Source organism: Drosophila pseudoobscura, unplaced genomic scaffold, assembly GCF_009870125.1.
Source record: "Drosophila pseudoobscura strain MV-25-SWS-2005 unplaced genomic scaffold, UCI_Dpse_MV25 Unplacedtig00000089, whole genome shotgun sequence".
Lineage (NCBI taxonomy): Eukaryota > Metazoa > Arthropoda > Insecta > Diptera > Drosophilidae > Drosophila > Drosophila pseudoobscura.
The window spans coordinates 19826-40279 of record NW_022881713.1 but is presented as its reverse complement, the minus strand read 5'-3'; the positions used below and the strand labels follow the sequence as shown (position 1 = coordinate 40279).

General features: G+C 33.5%; 6 non-coding genes across 6 annotated transcripts; all 6 read right to left on the bottom strand.

The window, feature by feature from the left end:
- Positions 1 to 146: 146 nt before the first annotated feature.
- On the bottom strand, positions 147 to 325 carry LOC117185468 (5.8S ribosomal RNA). Its single transcript, XR_004470980.1, has one exon. It is a non-coding gene; the product is annotated as a 5.8S ribosomal RNA (ribosomal RNA).
- A 600-nt stretch (positions 326 to 925) lies between these two features.
- Positions 926 to 2920, bottom strand: LOC117185450 (small subunit ribosomal RNA). Its single transcript, XR_004470962.1, has one exon. It is a non-coding gene; the product is annotated as a small subunit ribosomal RNA (ribosomal RNA).
- A 3010-nt stretch (positions 2921 to 5930) lies between these two features.
- LOC117185459 (large subunit ribosomal RNA) lies at positions 5931 to 9893 on the bottom strand. The gene has a single exon (XR_004470971.1). It is a non-coding gene; the product is annotated as a large subunit ribosomal RNA (ribosomal RNA).
- Positions 9894 to 10310: 417 nt separating this feature from the next.
- On the bottom strand, positions 10311 to 10489 carry LOC117185462 (5.8S ribosomal RNA). The gene has a single exon (XR_004470974.1). It is a non-coding gene; the product is annotated as a 5.8S ribosomal RNA (ribosomal RNA).
- Positions 10490 to 11089: 600 nt separating this feature from the next.
- On the bottom strand, positions 11090 to 13084 carry LOC117185449 (small subunit ribosomal RNA). The gene has a single exon (XR_004470961.1). It is a non-coding gene; the product is annotated as a small subunit ribosomal RNA (ribosomal RNA).
- A 3011-nt stretch (positions 13085 to 16095) lies between these two features.
- Positions 16096 to 20058, bottom strand: LOC117185458 (large subunit ribosomal RNA). Its single transcript, XR_004470970.1, has one exon. It is a non-coding gene; the product is annotated as a large subunit ribosomal RNA (ribosomal RNA).
- Between the last annotated feature and the right edge of the window lie 396 nt (positions 20059 to 20454).

Sequence of the window (20454 nt, the reverse complement as noted above, 5' to 3'; positions counted from 1 at the left end):
TCACACAAATATATACAACAATGAGAGATAATGCGTTTCCATTTAATATCAATATTATGAATATATATATATATACATATCCAATAATATACAATATGCTTAAAAATTTCGTAAAATTTTTAAACAACTTATTTAGCATAGTCTTACAACCCTCAACCATATGTAGTCCAAGCAGCACTATAAAATTAATTAAAGTACCAAACAGCATGGACTGCGATATGCGTTCAAAATGTCGATGTTCATGTGTCCTGCAGTTCACACGATGACGCACAGTTTGCTGCGTTCTTCATCGACCCATGAGCCGAGTGATCCACCGCTTAGAGTGATTAAAATTTGTTTATTCATTTATTTGTCAGATATGTCTTTATTGAAAGAAATTAAAAATACACCATTTTACTGGCATATATCAATTCCTTCAATAAATTTTAATTTTATCCTAAAAGAATGTTGCGAAATGTCTTAGTTTTATATAAACGATATATTACCATATTGTTAAATAATATAATATGTATTTTGGCTTGTTTGATAATTATCAATTTATATAAAAGTATTAACCTGAAATCAGGTACAACATTGTACTTTTTAGGCTGTTGCATTAACCAATGTATGCCCATAGCTATGATGGACAATACATATTCGCAACGCGTGCATACTATGGTACATATGCACACAGATTTTATAAATCAATATTATTGTAATAATATCATCAATATGTATTTATATATTAATTGCTACACACATAGAACACAATGTTATATGTATAGCTACTACTAAATGAGTATATTGGCAATATAATTAATTAATATAAACATATAATATATACAACTGAATATATTTTTTTTTACAATTATGATTTTATAAAAACATATTTTGTTTGGTAAATTGGCAATATATATATATTTTTGTTAACGGTAGAAACATACAATAATGATCCTTCCGCAGGTTCACCTACGGAAACCTTGTTACGACTTTTACTTCCTCTAAATAATCAAGTTCGGTCAACTTTTGCGAAACAACCGTAACACGCAAGGCGTCACAGTGATCACGTCCGGAGACCTCACTAAATAATTCAATCGGTAGTAGCGACGGGCGGTGTGTACAAAGGGCAGGGACGTAATCAATGCGAGTTAATGACTCACACTTACTGGGAATTCCAAGTTCATGTGAACAGTTTCAGTTCACAATCCCAAGCATGAAAGTGGTTCAGCGGTTTACCCGGACCTCTCGGTCTAGGAAATACACGTTGATACTTTCATTGTAGCGCGCGTGCAGCCCAGGACATCTAAGGGCATCACAGACCTGTTATTGCTCAATCTCATTATTGCTAGACGCAATTTGTCCATTTAAGAAGCTAGTGTCCTTATAATGGGACAAACCAACAGGTACGGCTCCACTTATATAAACACATTCAAACACAATAAACATTTTACTGCCACCATGAATGAAGGCTATATAAGCTTCAACACCATAATCCTGAAGATATCTATTTAATATATTTGAGTCTCGTTCGTTATCGGAATTAACCAGACAAATCACTCCACGAACTAAGAACGGCCATGCACCACCACCCATAGATTCGAGAAAGAGCTATCAATCTGTCTTACACACTTATGTTCGGACCTGGTAAGTTTTCCCGTGTTGAGTCAAATTAAGCCGCAGGCTCCACTCCTGGTGGTGCCCTTCCGTCAATTCCTTTAAGTTTCAGCTTTGCAACCATACTTCCCCCGGAGCCCAAAAGCTTTGGTTTCCCGGGAAGCGACTGAGAGAGCCATAAAAGTAGCTACACCCAATTGCTAGCTGGCATCGTTTATGGTTAGAACTAGGGCGGTATCTGATCGCCTTCGAACCTCTAACTTTCGTTCTTGATTAATGAAAACATCTTTGGCAAATGCTTTCGCTTAAGTTAGTCTTACGACGGTCCAAGAATTTCACCTCTCGCGTCGTAATACTAATGCCCCCAAACTGCTTCTATTAATCATTACCTCTTGATCTGAAAACCAATGAAAGCAGAACAGAGGTCTTATTTCATTATCCCATGCACAGAATATTCAGGCATTTGAAGCCTGCTTTAAGCACTCTAATTTGTTCAAAGTAATTGTACCGGCCCACAATAACACTCGATGAAGAGCACTAATGCAGGTTTTTAAATAGGAGGAATATATAAAAAAATACAAGTACTTAATTATATATAAGAACTCCACCGGTAATACGCTTACATACATAAAGGTATAGTACTAACCACAATTGTAAGTTGTACTACCCGTATGAAGCACAAGTTCAACTACGAACGTTTTAACCGCAACAACTTTAATATACGCTATTGGAGCTGGAATTACCGCGGCTGCTGGCACCAGACTTGCCCTCCAATTGGTCCTTGTTAAAGGATTTAAAGTGTACTCATTCCAATTACAGGGCCTCGGATATGAGTCCTGTATTGTTATTTTTCGTCACTACCTCCCCGAGCTGGGAGTGGGTAATTTACGCGCCTGCTGCCTTCCTTAGATGTGGTAGCCGTTTCTCAGGCTCCCTCTCCGGAATCGAACCCTGATTCCCCGTTACCCGTTGCAACCATGGTAGTCCTAGATACTACCATCAAAAGTTGATAGGGCAGACATTTGAAAGATCTGTCGTCGGTACAAGACCATACGATCTGCATGTTATCTAGAGTTCAACCAATGTAACGATCTTGCGATCGCTTGGTTTTAGCCTAATAAAAGCACACGTCCCATAAGGTCCGTGTTTTAATTGCATGTATTAGCTCTAGAATTACCACAGTTATCCAAGTAACTGTTAACGATCTAAGGAACCATAACTGATATAATGAGCCTTTTGCGGTTTCACTTTTAATTCGTGTGTACTTAGACATGCATGGCTTAATCTTTGAGACAAGCATATAACTACTGGCAGGATCAACCAGAATAATGTTTTCGTTTCGTGCGCATACGCTCACATATGTAAATATTTGACAACTCAATAATACTTTTGAATAAAAAAAAAAATAAATAAATATTTTTTATCAACAGTTTATGAGAATTTGTTAAACGATTGTGGCCATTTTTATATAGCATTCACATTCGCCATTTTTCTCTATATAAATATATATATTTTATTATATACATTTTTTTTTCGTTCAAAAATATCTTTTTATTTGCACTTAATATATTATCACACGTATATAGGCTTAAACCAATATTAATTGTGTTTAAACTATGTATTTTGACAACAAATTTAAAATTTATCCAATTTCGTATGCGTTTTTTGTGATATACATTAAATAAAACCAAACACATGAGTTCATGTGGAATGGAATTTATATATTTTGGCAATATTTGAATTTGCATATAAATCGCTTTGATTATATGCTGGTACATTGTTGAAATGGCACTCATACAATATTTAATCATATAAGACCATTTCCAAAAATTCACGATAATAATTCGAAACAGAAATGATATATACTAAATAGTATATATCTTGGTTAGTTTCACTATATTATCTTTATTAAGATCAATTTGAAAACAAATATCTCCTATTAAACACTACTTTGAGTATAATGACAACATATAATAATATTATATACAATACTGTACCAAATATTGTATACAATACCGATGGACATCAACTGTCCATCATGTATAGGTTTTCTGCCACGCTTTCCGCAAATCGGGTATTTTTGCTTTAGAGTGCCTCTTAACAATAGTTTCTTTTCGTATTTTAATAAAAATACAATACTATCACTTCAAAATTATTCATATATATTAAGAAATATATATATATTCATATAAAATACACAGACATTGTCGGCTAAGTATATTCCCCATATCATATGAAATAAATTAATAATTTTTCATTATAAAATTTTCATATGAAATATACCATGCACGAGACTACCACTCCCTATATAGGTTTTCTGCCACGCTTTCCGCAAATCGGGTATTTTTACTTGAGAGTGCCTCTTAACAATAGTTTCTTTTCGTATTTTAATAAAAAATACAATACTATCACTTCAAAATTATTCATATATATTAAGAAATATATATATATTCATATAAAATACACAGACATTGCCGGCTAAGTATATTCCCCATATCATATGAAATAAATTAATAATTTTTCATTATAAAATTTTCATATGAAATATACCATGCACGAGACTACCACTCCCTATATAGGTTTTCTGCCACGCTTTCCGCAAATCGGGTATTTTTACTTGAGAGTGCCTCTTAACAATAGTTTCTTTTCGTATTTTAATAAAAAATACAATACTATCACTTCAAAATTATTCATATATATTAAGAAATATATATATATTCATATAAAATACACAGACATTGCCGGCTAAGTATATTCCCCATATCATATGAAATAAATTAATAATTTTTCATTATAAAATTTTCATATGAAATATACCATGCACGAGACTACCACTCCCTATATAGGTTTTCTGCCACGCTTTCCGCAAATCGGGTATTTTTACTTGAGAGTACCTTTTAAAAATAGTTTCTTTTCGTATTTTAATACAAAATACTATACTATCACTTCAAAATTATTCATATATATTAAGAAAAATATATATACGCATATAAAATAAACAGACATTGCCGACTTAGTATGTTCCCCATATCATATGAAATTAAATTAATTATTTTTATTACATTCATCATTCATTTACATGAAAAATATCATATCAGCTGGTATCTTTGCTTTAATTTCACATATACACGTAATATATCTATTTATATTAAATACATTTTTATATTTTCTATATTTATAATCGCATTATGATTATGTTATAATGTTATATTATATATGAGAAACATTCCCATATCCATATCCATATCCATATCCATATCCATATAAAACCTAATATTGATATTTTATAGCACACCTCGGCGTTATTTGTTATTTTTATTCATTATAACACAATGTCAAAAATATACATATATTTTTGTAAATATGTATATAAAATATATCATTATATTTTCTCTATTCAAAATCAAATCATGCTCATGTTATAATTTTAAGGATATGGTGAATGTTTCCCCATATCCATAATATTGTCATTTTATATACAAAACTATTTAATTCTTGCATTTATATCACATATCATTGAATTCCAATATTAGAAATACTGCCAAGTTCCACAAACGACCACTCCAAATATACATATATTTGTACATATGTATATAAAATATATCTTTATATTTTCTGTATTCATAATCAAATCATGCTCATGTTATAATTTTTAGGATATGGGAAACATTTCACATACCCAATAATATTATCACATTTTATATACCAAACTATTTAATTCTTGCATTCATATCACATATCATTAAATTCCAATATTAGAAATACTTCCAAGTTCCACAAACGACCACTCCAAATATACATATATTTGTACATATGTATATAAAATATATCTTTATATTTTCTGTATTCATAATCAAATCATGCTCATGTTATAATTTTTAGGATATGGGAAACATTTCACATACCCAATAATATTATCACATTTTATATACCAAACTATTTAATTCTTGCATTCATATCACATATCATTAAATTCCAATATTAGAAATACTTCCAAGTTCCATATACGATCACTCCATGCTTTTTGCATTCATATTATTTCATATATACATTCACATTTGCACATATGCATATACACTATGTTTCGTGTGTTCACATAATAAAATTTTTATAAGTATCATTTCATATGTAATTAAGTATAACAAACTTATAATATAACATTATATTCATATTCAAGCCAACGTAATTTATATAGGATAAATAATTTATCCATATTTATATAAAATATATTCTTTTTAATATATATCTATATATAAATATATATTACCATTTATAGGTATATATTCATATAAATATATAAAAATAATTTTCATATATAAAGAATAAATTTATATATATCGAATCATCAAGCAAAGGATAAGCTTCAGTGGATCGCAGTATGGCAGCTGCTCAACCACTTACAACACCTTGCCTGTTACAAAAGTCGTTTACAATTGATTCTAGGCTTTGTCATTGTATTAAATAATGTTTTTATATGCAACTAGCGCGGCATCAGGTGATCGATGATCCTCCCAATTTACTATGTTACAAATTACATTGGCATCACATCCATTGTCGTTTATAAAATAAATTATAAACTTTTAATGGTTTAGAAGCCATACAATGCAAATTGCCCCTTATTTATCATTGCAGTCCAGCACGGATACGACCTTAGAGGCGTTCAGGCATAATCCAACGGACGTAGCGTCATACCACTGTTCGCTCGAACAAGTATTGTGCCATTGGTCCGTACCTGCGGTTCCTCTCGTACTACGCAGGAATGCTGTCGCAACAACGTTTTGTCATTAGTAGGGTAAAACTAACCTGTCTCACGACGGTCTAAACCCAGCTCACGTTCCCTTGCATGGGTGAACAATCCAACGCTTGGTGAATTTTGCTTCACAATGATAGGAAGAGCCGACATCGAAGGATCAAAAAGCGACGTCGCTATGAACGCTTGGCCGCCACAAGCCAGTTATCCCTATGGTAACTTTTCTGACACCTCTTGTTAAAAACTCTTTAAACCAAAAGGATCGATAGGCCGAGCTTTTGCTGTCCCTGTGTGTACTGAACACCGAGATCAAGTCAGCATTTGCCCTTTTGCTCTATGTGTGGTTTCTGTCCGCACTGAGCTGGCCTTGGGACACCTCCGTTATTATTTGAGAGATGTACCGCCCCAGTCAAACTCCCTACCTGGCAATGTCCTTGAATTGGATCATACCTGAGTAATTGGAGTTATACCAAATTTTCAAATTGAAAATACATAAATGCATTTTCTCATTAAAGAATTTGTTTGCGATTATATAACAAACTCGTGATACTTTGATCAAGAAGCTTGCATCAAAACCCAATACCATAAGATATAATAAATATATCCGTATAATGGCTAGGAAATGATACACGTTCCATTTAATCAAGTAAGTAAGGAAACAATAAGAGTAGTGGTATTTCATTGTCGATACCAAACCGAAATCTAATATCTCCCACTTATGCTACACCTCTTATGTCTCCTTACACTGCCAGATTAGAGTCAAGCTCAAAAGGGTCTTCTTTCCCCGCTAATTATTCCAAGCCCGTTCCCTTGGCTGTGGTTTCGCTAGATAGTAGATAGGGACAGTAGGAATCTCGTTAATCCATTCATGCGCGTCACTAATTAGATGACGAGGCATTTGGCTACCTTAAGAGAGTCATAGTTACTCCCGCCGTTGACCCGCGCTTACTTGAATTTCTTCACTTTGACATTCAGAGCACTGGGCAGAAATCACATTGTGTCAACACCCGCTAGGGCCATCACAATGCTTTGTTTTAATTAGACAGTCGGATTCCCCAAGTCCGTGCCAGTTCTGAATTGATTGTTAATTGATAATCGTTATAATTAATAAGAACTAACTGGTTTAACCCAATTAGTATTCTTAAAAATTTTAGCAAGAAAGTTCCACAATTGGCTACGTAACTAAACTATCCGGGGAACAAGTAACTACCATAAATGATAGAAACTCTATTTACCCAGAACGAGCACATAAACCATGTTATTGTTTCCCAATCAAGCCCGACTATCTCAATCTTCAGAGCCAATCCTTATCCCGAAGTTACGGATCTAATTTGCCGACTTCCCTTACCTACATTATTCTATCGACTAGAGACTCTTCACCTTGGAGACCAGCTGCGGATATTGGTACGGCCTGTTGAGAAGTTTGCGTGTCCCCACCATAAATTTTCAAGGTCCGAGGAGAAAATATCGACACAACAGTATATGTCATGCTCTTCTAGCCCATCTACCATATCTCTCTGCGAAAGACTTCCATGGTAGTACGGCTATAAAACAGAAAAGAAAACTCTTCCGATATCTCTCGACGGCTTCTTTATGGTCGTTCCTGTTGCCAGGATGAGCACGAGGCCCATATTTAATAACAAACGGATACTCAACAGGTTACGGAATTGGAACCGTATTCCCTTTCGTTCAAAATTATTCAAGTATTTAAAAATCATAAAAGATTTGACAATATTACTCACTGATTTTTTACTTGAAAATTTTCGGCTTTCGCCTTGAACTTAGGACCGACTAACTCGTGATCAACCACTGTTCACACGAAACCCTTCTCCACTTCAGTCCTCCAAGGTCTCATTCGATTATTTGCTACTACCACCAAGATCTGTGCCAATGGCAGCTCCATGAAGGCTTACGCCAAACACTTCTACGCATACCATTGTACCTTCCTACTCACTAAAGTTTCAAAATTTATATCACAAGTAATATAAATCATCTACTTTAGCGGTAATGTATAGGTATACAACTTAAGCGCCATCCATTTTAAGGGCTAGTTGCTTCGGCAGGTGAGTTGTTACACACTCCTTAGCGGATTTCGACTTCCATGATCACCGTCCTGCTGTTTTAAGCAACCAACGCCTTTCATGGTTTCTGCATGAGTTGTTAATTTGGGCACCGTAACATTACGTTTGGTTCATCCCACAGCGCCAGTTCTGCTTACCAAAAGTGGCCCACTGGGCACATTATATCATAACCTTAAACTTCATATCAAGAAAGTTAAGGTTCTTACCCATTTAAAGTTTGAGAATAGGTTAAGATCGTTTCGACCCTAAGGCCTCTAATCATTCGCTTTACCAGATAAGATTATTTTATATAACATTAAAATGCACCAGCTATCCTGAGGGAAACTTCGGAAGGAACCAGCTACTAGATGGTTCGATTGGTCTTTCGCCCCTATACTCAATTCTGACAATCGATTTGCACGTCAGAACTGTTTCGGTCTTCCATCAGGGTTTCCCCTGACTTCAACCTGATCAAGTATAGTTCACCATCTTTCGGGTCACAGCATATATGCTCAAGGTACGTTCCAGTTAGAGGCATAAATAATATAAATATTATCATACATAACTATATAGAACGCCCCGGGATTGTGTTAATTATCTATAAATAGTTAAAAAACTAATCCCATTATTAGTCAAGTTAATTACGCTATTAGGTTTATCTCCCAATAACTTGCACATATGTTAGACTCCTTGGTCCGTGTTTCAAGACGGGTCCCGAAGGTATCCTGAATCTTTCGCATTGTTAATCATACAAATGCATATAATAAACACAAAAATCAATGATAATTATGCCATTATATAATTTCGAAAAATTAACGCACTGTATTAATTTTAATTTATCAACACTTTATCAAATTAATGACATTTATTCTATGTTAAAATGCAAGCATAATAATTTGAATAAACTATAAGTCATATTTTATGATAAATTTGTTATATGCTAATAGATTACAATGTCCTTATATGGAAAAAATGCACACTATTATTATAATATTGTTAAAATATTACAACTTTAATGATGAATTTTCCATAACGGATATTCAGGTTCATCGGGCTTAACCTCTAAGCAGTTTCACGTACTGTTTAACTCTCTATTCAGAGTTCTTTTCAACTTTCCCTCACGGTACTTGTTTACTATCGGTCTCATGGTTATATTTAGTTTTAGATGGAGTTTACCACCCACTTAGTGCTGCACTATCAAGCAACACGACTCTTTGGAAACATCATCTAGTAATCATTAACGTTATACGGGCCTGGCACCCTCTATGGGTAAATGGCCTCATTTAAGAAGGACTTAAATCGTTAATTTCTCATACTAGAATATTGACGCTCCATACACTGCATCTCACGTTTGCCATATAGACAAAGTGACTTAGTGCTGAACTGATTTCTTTTCGCTCGCCGCTACTAAGAAAATCCTGGTTAGTTTCTTTTCCTCCCCTAATTAATATGCTTAAATTCAGGGGGTAGTCCCATATGAGTTGAGGTTGTATATACGTATATTAAAATTTATAATGATAATTACACTATATTATTATATATATAGAGCGTTCTCATAATGAAATCATTATAATATTCGTATTTTATAACGAATATCACGAAGAATATTAAATATTTATATTTACAACAAAATTTCCTTTCGAAACATTAATAAGAGGCAATTCTAGATGAAAAAACTTTAATTATTTTTTTATGCTAGACATTCCTCAGTATTATTTGATTCAAAAAGGACAAAAAAATATATATTTTTCTTCGTTCTTCTCACACAAATATATACAACAATGAGAGATAATGCGTTTCCATTTAATATCAATATTATGAATATATATATATATACATATCCAATAATATACAATATGCTTAAAAATTTCGTAAAATTTTTAAACAACTTATTTAGCATAGTCTTACAACCCTCAACCATATGTAGTCCAAGCAGCACTATAAAATTAATTAAAGTACCAAACAGCATGGACTGCGATATGCGTTCAAAATGTCGATGTTCATGTGTCCTGCAGTTCACACGATGACGCACAGTTTGCTGCGTTCTTCATCGACCCATGAGCCGAGTGATCCACCGCTTAGAGTGATTAAAATTTGTTTATTCATTTATTTGTCAGATATGTCTTTATTGAAAGAAATTAAAAATACACCATTTTACTGGCATATATCAATTCCTTCAATAAATTTTAATTTTATCCTAAAAGAATGTTGCGAAATGTCTTAGTTTTATATAAACGATATATTACCATATTGTTAAATAATATAATATGTATTTTGGCTTGTTTGATAATTATCAATTTATATAAAAGTATTAACCTGAAATCAGGTACAACATTGTACTTTTTAGGCTGTTGCATTAACCAATGTATGCCCATAGCTATGATGGACAATACATATTCGCAACGCGTGCATACTATGGTACATATGCACACAGATTTTATAAATCAATATTATTGTAATAATATCATCAATATGTATTTATATATTAATTGCTACACACATAGAACACAATGTTATATGTATAGCTACTACTAAATGAGTATATTGGCAATATAATTAATTAATATAAACATATAATATATACAACTGAATATATTTTTTTTTACAATTATGATTTTATAAAAACATATTTTGTTTGGTAAATTGGCAATATATATATATTTTTGTTAACGGTAGAAACATACAATAATGATCCTTCCGCAGGTTCACCTACGGAAACCTTGTTACGACTTTTACTTCCTCTAAATAATCAAGTTCGGTCAACTTTTGCGAAACAACCGTAACACGCAAGGCGTCACAGTGATCACGTCCGGAGACCTCACTAAATAATTCAATCGGTAGTAGCGACGGGCGGTGTGTACAAAGGGCAGGGACGTAATCAATGCGAGTTAATGACTCACACTTACTGGGAATTCCAAGTTCATGTGAACAGTTTCAGTTCACAATCCCAAGCATGAAAGTGGTTCAGCGGTTTACCCGGACCTCTCGGTCTAGGAAATACACGTTGATACTTTCATTGTAGCGCGCGTGCAGCCCAGGACATCTAAGGGCATCACAGACCTGTTATTGCTCAATCTCATTATTGCTAGACGCAATTTGTCCATTTAAGAAGCTAGTGTCCTTATAATGGGACAAACCAACAGGTACGGCTCCACTTATATAAACACATTCAAACACAATAAACATTTTACTGCCACCATGAATGAAGGCTATATAAGCTTCAACACCATAATCCTGAAGATATCTATTTAATATATTTGAGTCTCGTTCGTTATCGGAATTAACCAGACAAATCACTCCACGAACTAAGAACGGCCATGCACCACCACCCATAGATTCGAGAAAGAGCTATCAATCTGTCTTACACACTTATGTTCGGACCTGGTAAGTTTTCCCGTGTTGAGTCAAATTAAGCCGCAGGCTCCACTCCTGGTGGTGCCCTTCCGTCAATTCCTTTAAGTTTCAGCTTTGCAACCATACTTCCCCCGGAGCCCAAAAGCTTTGGTTTCCCGGGAAGCGACTGAGAGAGCCATAAAAGTAGCTACACCCAATTGCTAGCTGGCATCGTTTATGGTTAGAACTAGGGCGGTATCTGATCGCCTTCGAACCTCTAACTTTCGTTCTTGATTAATGAAAACATCTTTGGCAAATGCTTTCGCTTAAGTTAGTCTTACGACGGTCCAAGAATTTCACCTCTCGCGTCGTAATACTAATGCCCCCAAACTGCTTCTATTAATCATTACCTCTTGATCTGAAAACCAATGAAAGCAGAACAGAGGTCTTATTTCATTATCCCATGCACAGAATATTCAGGCATTTGAAGCCTGCTTTAAGCACTCTAATTTGTTCAAAGTAATTGTACCGGCCCACAATAACACTCGATGAAGAGCACTAATGCAGGTTTTTAAATAGGAGGAATATATAAAAAAATACAAGTACTTAATTATATATAAGAACTCCACCGGTAATACGCTTACATACATAAAGGTATAGTACTAACCACAATTGTAAGTTGTACTACCCGTATGAAGCACAAGTTCAACTACGAACGTTTTAACCGCAACAACTTTAATATACGCTATTGGAGCTGGAATTACCGCGGCTGCTGGCACCAGACTTGCCCTCCAATTGGTCCTTGTTAAAGGATTTAAAGTGTACTCATTCCAATTACAGGGCCTCGGATATGAGTCCTGTATTGTTATTTTTCGTCACTACCTCCCCGAGCTGGGAGTGGGTAATTTACGCGCCTGCTGCCTTCCTTAGATGTGGTAGCCGTTTCTCAGGCTCCCTCTCCGGAATCGAACCCTGATTCCCCGTTACCCGTTGCAACCATGGTAGTCCTAGATACTACCATCAAAAGTTGATAGGGCAGACATTTGAAAGATCTGTCGTCGGTACAAGACCATACGATCTGCATGTTATCTAGAGTTCAACCAATGTAACGATCTTGCGATCGCTTGGTTTTAGCCTAATAAAAGCACACGTCCCATAAGGTCCGTGTTTTAATTGCATGTATTAGCTCTAGAATTACCACAGTTATCCAAGTAACTGTTAACGATCTAAGGAACCATAACTGATATAATGAGCCTTTTGCGGTTTCACTTTTAATTCGTGTGTACTTAGACATGCATGGCTTAATCTTTGAGACAAGCATATAACTACTGGCAGGATCAACCAGAATAATGTTTTCGTTTCGTGCGCATACGCTCACATATGTAAATATTTGACAACTCAATAATACTTTTGAATAAAAAAAAAAATAAATAAATATTTTTTATCAACAGTTTATGAGAATTTGTTAAACGATTGTGGCCATTTTTATATAGCATTCACATTCGCCATTTTTCTCTATATAAATATATATATTTTATTATATACATTTTTTTTTCGTTCAAAAATATCTTTTTATTTGCACTTAATATATTATCACACGTATATAGGCTTAAACCAATATTAATTGTGTTTAAACTATGTATTTTGACAACAAATTTAAAATTTATCCAATTTCGTATGCGTTTTTTGTGATATACATTAAATAAAACCAAACACATGAGTTCATGTGGAATGGAATTTATATATTTTGGCAATATTTGAATTTGCATATAAATCGCTTTGATTATATGCTGGTACATTGTTGAAATGGCACTCATACAATATTTAATCATATAAGACCATTTCCAAAAATTCACGATAATAATTCGAAACAGAAATGATATATACTAAATAGTATATATCTTGGTTAGTTTCACTATATTATCTTTATTAAGATCAATTTGAAAACAAATATCTCCTATTAAACACTACTTTGAGTATAATGACAACATATAATAATATTATATACAATACTGTACCAAATATTGTATACAATACCGATGGACATCAACTGTCCATCATGTATAGGTTTTCTGCCACGCTTTCCGCAAATCGGGTATTTTTGCTTTAGAGTGCCTCTTAACAATAGTTTCTTTTCGTATTTTAATAAAAAATACAATACTATCACTTCAAAATTATTCATATATATTAAGAAATATATATATATTCATATAAAATACACAGACATTGTCGGCTAAGTATATTCCCCATATCATATGAAATAAATTAATAATTTTTCATTATAAAATTTTCATATGAAATATACCATGCACGAGACTACCACTCCCTATATAGGTTTTCTGCCACGCTTTCCGCAAATCGGGTATTTTTACTTGAGAGTGCCTCTTAACAATAGTTTCTTTTCGTATTTTAATAAAAAATACAATACTATCACTTCAAAATTATTCATATATATTAAGAAATATATATATATTCATATAAAATACACAGACATTGCCGGCTAAGTATATTCCCCATATCATATGAAATAAATTAATAATTTTTCATTATAAAATTTTCATATGAAATATACCATGCACGAGACTACCACTCCCTATATAGGTTTTCTGCCACGCTTTCCGCAAATCGGGTATTTTTACTTGAGAGTGCCTCTTAACAATAGTTTCTTTTCGTATTTTAATAAAAAATACAATACTATCACTTCAAAATTATTCATATATATTAAGAAATATATATATATTCATATAAAATACACAGACATTGCCGGCTAAGTATATTCCCCATATCATATGAAATAAATTAATAATTTTTCATTATAAAATTTTCATATGAAATATACCATGCACGAGACTACCACTCCCTATATAGGTTTTCTGCCACGCTTTCCGCAAATCGGGTATTTTTACTTGAGAGTACCTTTTAAAAATAGTTTCTTTTCGTATTTTAATACAAAATACTATACTATCACTTCAAAATTATTCATATATATTAAGAAAAATATATATACGCATATAAAATAAACAGACATTGCCGACTTAGTATGTTCCCCATATCATATGAAATTAAATTAATTATTTTTATTACATTCATCATTCATTTACATGAAAAATATCATATCAGCTGGTATCTTTGCTTTAATTTCACATATACACGTAATATATCTATTTATATTAAATACATTTTTATATTTTCTATATTTATAATCGCATTATGATTATGTTATAATGTTATATTATATATGAGAAACATTCCCATATCCATATCCATATCCATATCCATATCCATATAAAACCTAATATTGATATTTTATAGCACACCTCGGCGTTATTTGTTATTTTTATTCATTATAACACAATGTCAAAAATATACATATATTTTTGTAAATATGTATATAAAATATATCATTATATTTTCTCTATTCAAAATCAAATCATGCTCATGTTATAATTTTAAGGATATGGTGAATGTTTCCCCATATCCATAATATTGTCATTTTATATACAAAACTATTTAATTCTTGCATTTATATCACATATCATTGAATTCCAATATTAGAAATACTGCCAAGTTCCACAAACGACCACTCCAAATATACATATATTTGTACATATGTATATAAAATATATCTTTATATTTTCTGTATTCATAATCAAATCATGCTCATGTTATAATTTTTAGGATATGGGAAACATTTCACATACCCAATAATATTATCACATTTTATATACCAAACTATTTAATTCTTGCATTCATATCACATATCATTAAATTCCAATATTAGAAATACTTCCAAGTTCCACAAACGACCACTCCAAATATACATATATTTGTACATATGTATATAAAATATATCTTTATATTTTCTGTATTCATAATCAAATCATGCTCATGTTATAATTTTTAGGATATGGGAAACATTTCACATACCCAATAATATTATCACATTTTATATACCAAACTATTTAATTCTTGCATTCATATCACATATCATTAAATTCCAATATTAGAAATACTTCCAAGTTCCATATACGATCACTCCATGCTTTTTGCATTCATATTATTTCATATATACATTCACATTTGCACATATGCATATACACTATGTTTCGTGTGTTCACATAATAAAATTTTTATAAGTATCATTTCATATGTAATTAAGTATAACAAACTTATAATATAACATTATATTCATATTCAAGCCAACGTAATTTATATAGGATAAATAATTTATCCATATTTATATAAAATATATTCTTTTTAATATATATCTATATATAAATATATATTACCATTTATAGGTATATATTCATATAAATATATAAAAATAATTTTCATATATAAAGAATAAATTTATATATATCGAATCATCAAGCAAAGGATAAGCTTCAGTGGATCGCAGTATGGCAGCTGCTCAACCACTTACAACACCTTGCCTGTTACAAAAGTCGTTTACAATTGATTCTAGGCTTTGTCATTGTATTAAATAATGTTTTTATATGCAACTAGCGCGGCATCAGGTGATCGATGATCCTCCCAATTTACTATGTTACAAATTACATTGGCATCACATCCATTGTCGTTTATAAAATAAATTATAAACTTTTAATGGTTTAGAAGCCATACAATGCAAATTGCCCCTTATTTATCATTGCAGTCCAGCACGGATACGACCTTAGAGGCGTTCAGGCATAATCCAACGGACGTAGCGTCATACCACTGTTCGCTCGAACAAGTATTGTGCCATTGGTCCGTACCTGCGGTTCCTCTCGTACTACGCAGGAATGCTGTCGCAACAACGTTTTGTCATTAGTAGGGTAAAACTAACCTGTCTCACGACGGTCTAAACCCAGCTCACGTTCCCTTGCATGGGTGAACAATCCAACGCTTGGTGAATTTTGCTTCACAATGATAGGAAGAGCCGACATCGAAGGATCAAAAAGCGACGTCGCTATGAACGCTTGGCCGCCACAAGCCAGTTATCCCTATGGTAACTTTTCTGACACCTCTTGTTAAAAACTCTTTAAACCAAAAGGATCGATAGGCCGAGCTTTTGCTGTCCCTGTGTGTACTGAACACCGAGATCAAGTCAGCATTTGCCCTTTTGCTCTATGTGTGGTTTCTGTCCGCACTGAGCTGGCCTTGGGACACCTCCGTTATTATTTGAGAGATGTACCGCCCCAGTCAAACTCCCTACCTGGCAATGTCCTTGAATTGGATCATACCTGAGTAATTGGAGTTATACCAAATTTTCAAATTGAAAATACATAAATGCATTTTCTCATTAAAGAATTTGTTTGCGATTATATAACAAACTCGTGATACTTTGATCAAGAAGCTTGCATCAAAACCCAATACCATAAGATATAATAAATATATCCGTATAATGGCTAGGAAATGATACACGTTCCATTTAATCAAGTAAGTAAGGAAACAATAAGAGTAGTGGTATTTCATTGTCGATACCAAACCGAAATCTAATATCTCCCACTTATGCTACACCTCTTATGTCTCCTTACACTGCCAGATTAGAGTCAAGCTCAAAAGGGTCTTCTTTCCCCGCTAATTATTCCAAGCCCGTTCCCTTGGCTGTGGTTTCGCTAGATAGTAGATAGGGACAGTAGGAATCTCGTTAATCCATTCATGCGCGTCACTAATTAGATGACGAGGCATTTGGCTACCTTAAGAGAGTCATAGTTACTCCCGCCGTTGACCCGCGCTTACTTGAATTTCTTCACTTTGACATTCAGAGCACTGGGCAGAAATCACATTGTGTCAACACCCGCTAGGGCCATCACAATGCTTTGTTTTAATTAGACAGTCGGATTCCCCAAGTCCGTGCCAGTTCTGAATTGATTGTTAATTGATAATCGTTATAATTAATAAGAACTAACTGGTTTAACCCAATTAGTATTCTTAAAAATTTTAGCAAGAAAGTTCCACAATTGGCTACGTAACTAAACTATCCGGGGAACAAGTAACTACCATAAATGATAGAAACTCTATTTACCCAGAACGAGCACATAAACCATGTTATTGTTTCCCAATCAAGCCCGACTATCTCAATCTTCAGAGCCAATCCTTATCCCGAAGTTACGGATCTAATTTGCCGACTTCCCTTACCTACATTATTCTATCGACTAGAGACTCTTCACCTTGGAGACCAGCTGCGGATATTGGTACGGCCTGTTGAGAAGTTTGCGTGTCCCCACCATAAATTTTCAAGGTCCGAGGAGAAAATATCGACACAACAGTATATGTCATGCTCTTCTAGCCCATCTACCATATCTCTCTGCGAAAGACTTCCATGGTAGTACGGCTATAAAACAGAAAAGAAAACTCTTCCGATATCTCTCGACGGCTTCTTTATGGTCGTTCCTGTTGCCAGGATGAGCACGAGGCCCATATTTAATAACAAACGGATACTCAACAGGTTACGGAATTGGAACCGTATTCCCTTTCGTTCAAAATTATTCAAGTATTTAAAAATCATAAAAGATTTGACAATATTACTCACTGATTTTTTACTTGAAAATTTTCGGCTTTCGCCTTGAACTTAGGACCGACTAACTCGTGATCAACCACTGTTCACACGAAACCCTTCTCCACTTCAGTCCTCCAAGGTCTCATTCGATTATTTGCTACTACCACCAAGATCTGTGCCAATGGCAGCTCCATGAAGGCTTACGCCAAACACTTCTACGCATACCATTGTACCTTCCTACTCACTAAAGTTTCAAAATTTATATCACAAGTAATATAAATCATCTACTTTAGCGGTAATGTATAGGTATACAACTTAAGCGCCATCCATTTTAAGGGCTAGTTGCTTCGGCAGGTGAGTTGTTACACACTCCTTAGCGGATTTCGACTTCCATGATCACCGTCCTGCTGTTTTAAGCAACCAACGCCTTTCATGGTTTCTGCATGAGTTGTTAATTTGGGCACCGTAACATTACGTTTGGTTCATCCCACAGCGCCAGTTCTGCTTACCAAAAGTGGCCCACTGGGCACATTATATCATAACCTTAAACTTCATATCAAGAAAGTTAAGGTTCTTACCCATTTAAAGTTTGAGAATAGGTTAAGATCGTTTCGACCCTAAGGCCTCTAATCATTCGCTTTACCAGATAAGATTATTTTATATAACATTAAAATGCACCAGCTATCCTGAGGGAAACTTCGGAAGGAACCAGCTACTAGATGGTTCGATTGGTCTTTCGCCCCTATACTCAATTCTGACAATCGATTTGCACGTCAGAACTGTTTCGGTCTTCCATCAGGGTTTCCCCTGACTTCAACCTGATCAAGTATAGTTCACCATCTTTCGGGTCACAGCATATATGCTCAAGGTACGTTCCAGTTAGAGGCATAAATAATATAAATATTATCATACATAACTATATAGAACGCCCCGGGATTGTGTTAATTATCTATAAATAGTTAAAAAACTAATCCCATTATTAGTCAAGTTAATTACGCTATTAGGTTTATCTCCCAATAACTTGCACATATGTTAGACTCCTTGGTCCGTGTTTCAAGACGGGTCCCGAAGGTATCCTGAATCTTTCGCATTGTTAATCATACAAATGCATATAATAAACACAAAAATCAATGATAATTATGCCATTATATAATTTCGAAAAATTAACGCACTGTATTAATTTTAATTTATCAACACTTTATCAAATTAATGACATTTATTCTATGTTAAAATGCAAGCATAATAATTTGAATAAACTATAAGTCATATTTTATGATAAATTTGTTATATGCTAATAGATTACAATGTCCTTATATGGAAAAAATGCACACTATTATTATAATATTGTTAAAATATTACAACTTTAATGATGAATTTTCCATAACGGATATTCAGGTTCATCGGGCTTAACCTCTAAGCAGTTTCACGTACTGTTTAACTCTCTATTCAGAGTTCTTTTCAACTTTCCCTCACGGTACTTGTTTACTATCGGTCTCATGGTTATATTTAGTTTTAGATGGAGTTTACCACCCACTTAGTGCTGCACTATCAAGCAACACGACTCTTTGGAAACATCATCTAGTAATCATTAACGTTATACGGGCCTGGCACCCTCTATGGGTAAATGGCCTCATTTAAGAAGGACTTAAATCGTTAATTTCTCATACTAGAATATTGACGCTCCATACACTGCATCTCACGTTTGCCATATAGACAAAGTGACTTAGTGCTGAACTGATTTCTTTTCGCTCGCCGCTACTAAGAAAATCCTGGTTAGTTTCTTTTCCTCCCCTAATTAATATGCTTAAATTCAGGGGGTAGTCCCATATGAGTTGAGGTTGTATATACGTATATTAAAATTTATAATGATAATTACACTATATTATTATATATATAGAGCGTTCTCATAATGAAATCATTATAATATTCGTATTTTATAACGAATATCACGAAGAATATTAAATATTTATATTTACAACAAAATTTCCTTTCGAAACATTAATAAGAGGCAATTCTAGATGAAAAAACTTTAATTATTTTTTTATGCTAGACATTCCTCAGTATTATTTGATTCAAAAAGGACAAAAAAATATATATTTTTCTTCGTTCTTCTCACACAAATATATACAACAATGAGAGATAATGCGTTTCCATTTAATATCAATATTATGAATATATATATATATACATATCCAATAATATACAATATGCTTAAAAATTTCGTAAAATTTTTAAAC